This window comes from Chrysoperla carnea, chromosome 1, assembly GCF_905475395.1.
Source record: "Chrysoperla carnea chromosome 1, inChrCarn1.1, whole genome shotgun sequence".
Lineage (NCBI taxonomy): Eukaryota > Metazoa > Arthropoda > Insecta > Neuroptera > Chrysopidae > Chrysoperla > Chrysoperla carnea.
The window spans coordinates 119317271-119323775 of NC_058337.1; the positions used below are offsets into that span (position 1 = coordinate 119317271).

Sequence of the window (6505 nt, forward strand, 5' to 3'; positions counted from 1 at the left end):
ACCCCTCCCTCCACATTTCCTTGCGTGGGATAACAGTTTTTTAATGTACACGTCATGCTCTTTTATTTGATACCCTACTTAGGTATATTTGTAAATATTCGATAATTCCTTCCCACTTTCTCGCTTCCCACTTTTACCCTTCGAAGGTTAAAAGTAGATAAAAGCAGTAGATCTTTGAAGCTGGTTGTATATCGTGTCAATATTTGAGCTTAATCGATGCACAACTTTTTTAGTTTTTGAAGCATATCCCTTTCAACCCCTATTTCAACCCTTTACTCTACTATAATATGGATGTATTATACATAAAAACCTTCCTCTTGAATCACTCTATCTATTAAAAAAAATCGCATCAAAATCCGTTGCGTAGTTTCAAAGATTTAAGCGTACAAAGGGACATAGGGACATAGGGACAGAAAAAGCGACTTTGTTTTATAATATGTATAGTGATATAGACGACTATTACAAAACGATTTATTACCCAAGTTGTAAATTTTCAAACCGGAAGAATTTTCTTGACTTGAAATGGGTGTTTCAAATCTATCTCTCTTGACTATTATAATATTATATGTATATAAAATATATTTCAATTCGCTTATGTATGTGCTCAATTCATTGAGTTATAAATCGGACAGACTAGAACTATACCCACATTGTATACAGTCAAATCATATTTTCAAACAAATTCTCAATCAAATATTAATAATGCTCTATCGTTTCAACTTTTCGGCAAAAACCTTAACTGTAGTCAGTCTTTTAAATTGCCTTCTTACGATGTCTAAATAAACAGGTAAATTTCCAATTTTTATTCGACTTTTTTTTTTAATCTTTCATTTCGGGACCACGACTCCACATTCTTGAAATCTTTTAGAGCTAGGTTAATTTTGATCACAAATTTGAAAAGTATGACCCAAATTTAGTAGGATTACATACTTGGTTTATCGAAATTGGATTAAATTTGGAAGTGATGGTGCGAAATTAACTTTTTTGATTTTGATGACGTCATCAAGTTAAAAAATTCGATTTTTTTGATAACACAGGCAAATTTGATCCGATATTATTGGAATTTTTTTTGAAACACACTAATTTTGGGTCATTCTTTTCATTTGTGATGTCAATTTTTCGCTAGCTATCACTTGTGTGCTGCATTCCAGGGCCAGGACTTCACATTCTTAAAACCTACTAGAGCTAGGTTAATTTTGATTACAAATTTGAAAAGTATGACCCAAATTTAGTAGGATTACATACTTGGTTTATTGAAATTGGATAAAATTTGTATGCGATAGAGCAAAATTAAATTTTTTGGATTCTGATGACGTCATCAAGTTAAAAAATTTGAGTTTTTTGATAGCATAGGCAAATTTGATCCAATTTTATTGGAATTTTTTTTCAAACCCACTAATTTTAAGTCATTCTTTTCATTTGTTATGTCAATTTTTCGCTAGCTATCACTTATGTTCTAAATTTCGGGATCAGGACTCCACATTCTTGAAATCTATTAGATCTAGGCTAATTTTGATCAAAAATTTGAAAAGTATGACCCAATTTAGTAGAACTACGTACTTGGTTTATCAAAATTGGATAAAATTTGGATGTTATGGAGCAAAATTAAATTTTTTGGATTCTGATGTCGTCACAAAGTTAAAAAAATTGATTTTTTTGATAAAACAGGCAAATTCGATTCGGTCTTATTGGAAATTTTTTGTAACTCACTAATTTCCGGTCATTCTTTTTAGCTGTAATGTCTATTTTTCGCTAACTATCACTTATGTTGTTAATTCCGGGACCAAGACTTAACATTCTTGAAATCTGTTAGAGTTAGGTTAATTTTGATCACAAATTTGAAAATTATGACCCAAATTTAGTAGAATTACGTACTTGGTTGATCAATATTGGATAAAATTTGGATGTGATAGAGCAAAATTAAATTTTTTGGAATCTGATGACGTCACAAAGTTAAAAAATTGATTTTTTTGATAACACAGGCAAATTTGATCCAATCTTATTGGAATTCTTTTTGGAACCCACTTACTTTGGGTCATTCTTTTCAGCTGTGAAGTCGCTTTGTCGGTAGCTATCACTAATGTGCTTAATTCCGGTACCAGGACTCCACATTTTGATGACAAATTTGAAAAATATTACCCATATTTAATAGAAAATTGCCAATATGGTACTTTTTGATTCTTTAAATTCTTATATAAAATCGATGCATGTCTATAAACTAATATATTTCTTCTCCATTTCATTGTGTTACATTACGTCTATATAGTAATATAAGCAATGCAAGGCGGAGTTAAAATGCCAATTATATTGAAGATATCTTGGTTAACTCAGCAATAATAATGGTTTAAGAAGCAAAAAAAAAATTGTAAAGAAATAATATATAACCTTTTTCTTCTCTTCAATATAATCACATTTATTTCAATTCATTTAATTTGATCGATTATAATATATTTATGTATTTCGTTATAATAAATACCTATTTAGTAAATAATATAAATCTATTTAAAATATATTACGTCACTTTTATAAGTAACTGAAGTCTATTAGATAAGCTGTTATTTCAAAAACCTCCTCAATTAATTAAAAATGATTTTTAAACCTAATATTAATTTGTGAGGTAAGAAAAATTTTATGTGTTTTGTTTCCAATGTTGATTAAGGTAGTACTCTGGTCTAGAAATTTGATGAAATCGAGTTTTTTAAGAGTAAGACCCTCAAGAATATGTCCTGAAACGGATTTTTCAAAATTGAAGTTATTGTCGAAGATATAGCGGATTTTCTGATAACAAAGTTTGAATTGATCGCTCTGTACTGCGAGCTTTCTTCTGCTTCAAACGAAGGCAAAGCAGCTCAGTTAGCAGAAATAACTTTGCTAGATATTGCATATAAAGTAGAAGAAGGTCCAATGTATGGATCTGGGATCGCCGATTAATCCAAAGTGAGTAATATTATTATCTGCTAGAATTGTCTCTCAAACTTAAAACGCGTTTTTCCTGAAACTACATTTTTCGACGTGGTGGCCATGATATCTCAAGTTCTACTCAACCGATTCCTTTGAAATTTGAGGGGAATTTTCTGATAATCTCCTTGTCAACCAAGGTGCCGTGTTTTTTATACCATGTATATGTTATATAAAATCATCTAATTTGTCCATTTCCGGTTGTGTGTCTGTCCGAATGTCCGTCTGTGTACACGATAACTCAAAAAACGAAAAAAAAAATATCAGAAGCTGAAATAGCGTGTACAGGACATAAAAAGTGAGGTCGAGTTCGTAAATGAGCAACATAGGTCAATTGAGTCTTGGGTCTGTTGGATCCATTTTGTAAAACATTATATATATAATAGAAAAAAAGAACAATATAAAAAATGGTCCTTATAAAAAAACAAAAAAATGAAAATTTTTTTTGTTATCTTCACTGTTTACCCACGAGGCGCCAAATTAGATGCAAATTTTATTATATGTATTCTATGGAAATATCATTTATGAATGTGAGACTATCTAAGAGTGGATATCACTCTTTACTTGAGTGACGTCAAATAACAAATGATTGCGTCATCAACACTGTTTATACATGTTATTCAAAAATTAACTCAGTCAATTGTTAGTTTTCACTTTTTTTTTTTTTTTTTTTTTTGTCCTAAGTTCGCATAATAATGTACAATCGCGTCACAAGATTCTAATCACACAAATCACTGCTACATAAACTAATTAATTCTAATCGATTAATCTTAACATTTTTATTATAAATATTTTTTTCATTGTTTGACTCTTACTAAACGATTTCAATGGACACGCCTAATATTATGTCACGTGTACAAAATAAAATACATATGCCAATGTAACTAAAACGTATGCTTTATTTAGAAAATAATCCTATTAGTAGTCGATAGGTACATAATATAATATGAAATATTATAAAAACAAACAAGTCTTATATGAATATTTATTTATATATTGTAATCAATCACTTTATTCTAATGAAATGTATTTAAAAATGTACGCCTTACTTAGTTAGTTAGTGCCCTATAATATTCATAATTACTAAATGTTGATATATATGAAGCTGTCTTTAACTTTTAAGTTAAATACTCTGTATAAAATATTAAATAAATATATTCGTGTGATATACCTAAATCTGATTAAATGTAGTGTGATTATAAAGTATATAATAATTTTATTCTATAAAATATAACAAGTAGCACTGTAATGCCTCTTTTGATAAAAAGGAAGCCATTCACCCTGGGTACTAGGTACATTAGAGATCAATTATGTCGCGAAGTTTGGCCTGATCATAAAACGAATTTTCCGAAAAGTTCGGGAGAAGACGAGGATACTGTTCACCATGGGCACTAAATACCTCGGAGACCAATTCTGTCGTGATATTCGTGTTCAGAGACCCCAAAATCCCGCAATTAACGAATTTTGACTGATTATATAACGAACTTCTCGAATATTCCAGGAGACGACGGAGGTACTGTTCACCCTGGGCACTAGGTACCTCGGAGACACGGGTAACGACTTTGAACCAATTTTATAACGAATTTACCGAAAAACTCCAGTAGAAGACGGGGACTGTTCATCCCTGGGCACCACGTACCTCCCTCGGACACCAGATACTTCGGGCACCAGATACCAATTCTATTAACTGAATTGTGAGATTTCGCACAAGGCCACATTCAAATTCGTCTCACTATTTAAATTTTTCGAACTTCACTGCTTCTTTTCTGCGACTAATAATAACTCTGTAATAACAAAAATATGCTGACTAAGTTCTTCAAATAATTCAGTAGTCTCTTTGTCTGCAAGGGTCGCTTTGTTTCTTACTATCATTTGTGGGCCGCAAATTTGTCGAAAGCTTTATGAATCTTACCAATGCCATATTTTCATCCGATTATAGATTTAATAATTTTCATTAAGATTTAATAATTTTCATGTAATAATAAGCGAACAACAACGCAAAACCAAAAGACACCAAAAAAAGGATCATTAAATATTAATACAAAATAAAAAAGATATCGGTTCAAAATTTATAAGAGTGTAAAGCAAGAGATACTTGCATAAATCCTCATAAATCACCAAAAAAACATTTCATTTCAAAATTTATAATATTTAAGTATTTTACCTATTGACTTATTGAACTTAAATGTGGCTAGAAATAAATGAGTCTAATTTTGAATCTTACTTGAAAAAGCAAATTAAAACAAGGTAATCTATATCTTTAAATTAAGCATAATTTAAAGAGACATATACATAATAGAAGCAAAACCAAATGTTACACTGCGGACATAAAACTTAAAAATCACTCTATGGATGAACTTCTACACTTTATTTAAATACGTACTACGTACGTAATAATATCTCGCTTTTATAAATACAACATCAAATATAGTGTCAATTTACATTTTTATAGTATAACGTACGCATTATATGAGATTTAGCTCCAATTTCCCAAATATAAAATTAGATTTATAGGTTATGATGAAAAAAAAAGCTATAATATAAATTAAGTCACGTGGCATTAAATATTTGACAAGTTTTTCGCATATCGTATCGTTTAAGATCAATTTCAGTGATTATGATTGATATGTGATAATATTCACAAAAATGTTTAATATATATAACTTATTTTTGTGGATATATTATTATAAAAGTCAATAAAATTATTTTCTTTAATCACTTTTGGCTTAATATTAATCGATAATGTTTGATAAAAATTACAGTTAAACCTACGTTATACTGCCCCACAAAGTAACTACTAGTTTTTCAATATGGTACCAGAGTATCAAGTCAGGTTGGCCGAGCGGTCTAAGGCGCCAGATTTAAGCTCTGGTTCCCAAACGGGAGCGTGGGTTCGAACCCCACACCTGACAATGCAATTTTTCATTTTTTTTTTTAATAATTTTTTTATTTGTAATTAATTGACTAAATTGGATTTACCTCAAATTAAAAGATTAGGTTTTGGTCCACATGATAGACTGACTATTCATAAAAAGAATGGTATAAACCCATTACAACCATTTTCCAATAATTCACATTTTCTAATTTTCTTTGCCACAGGATTGCTTTCTTCGTCTTCCATCTTCGTCTCTGCATGTAGGTTGCAGTCGTTCATAGAAATTTTTGGAACAATTTAGTCGCAACTTACGAAGTCACTCTCACTAATATAGGTAATATATGTACATTAACTCGACCAGTGCGGAATTCCGCTCCCGTAGTTACCGTAACCCGGGACTACCCTGTACCCGTGTCTAAAAATAACAAACAACAAATTTCGTAGCAAAGTGGTCAAAAAAATCAAAAGTTCTTTAAATTAATATTAAGGGAACATGTATTAAAAATAGTAATTACATGCCAAGAGTATTAGGAGAGCATCTGTAAAACTAACATGTTTGCCTAATAATCTTTTGAGTATCATTTCATTTTCTCATCAATTGGCATTTGTTTAACATGATTTGCCCATAAAATGATTTCCTGAACATGATTTGATATATTTTTGAGTTCCTAT

General features: G+C 30.3%; 1 non-coding gene across 1 annotated transcript; it reads left to right on the forward strand.

Moving 5' to 3' along the window:
- Positions 1-5786: 5786 nt before the first annotated feature.
- On the forward strand, positions 5787-5870 carry Trnal-uaa. The gene has a single exon. It is a non-coding gene; the product is annotated as a tRNA-Leu (tRNA).
- Positions 5871-6505: the final 635 nt, after the last annotated feature.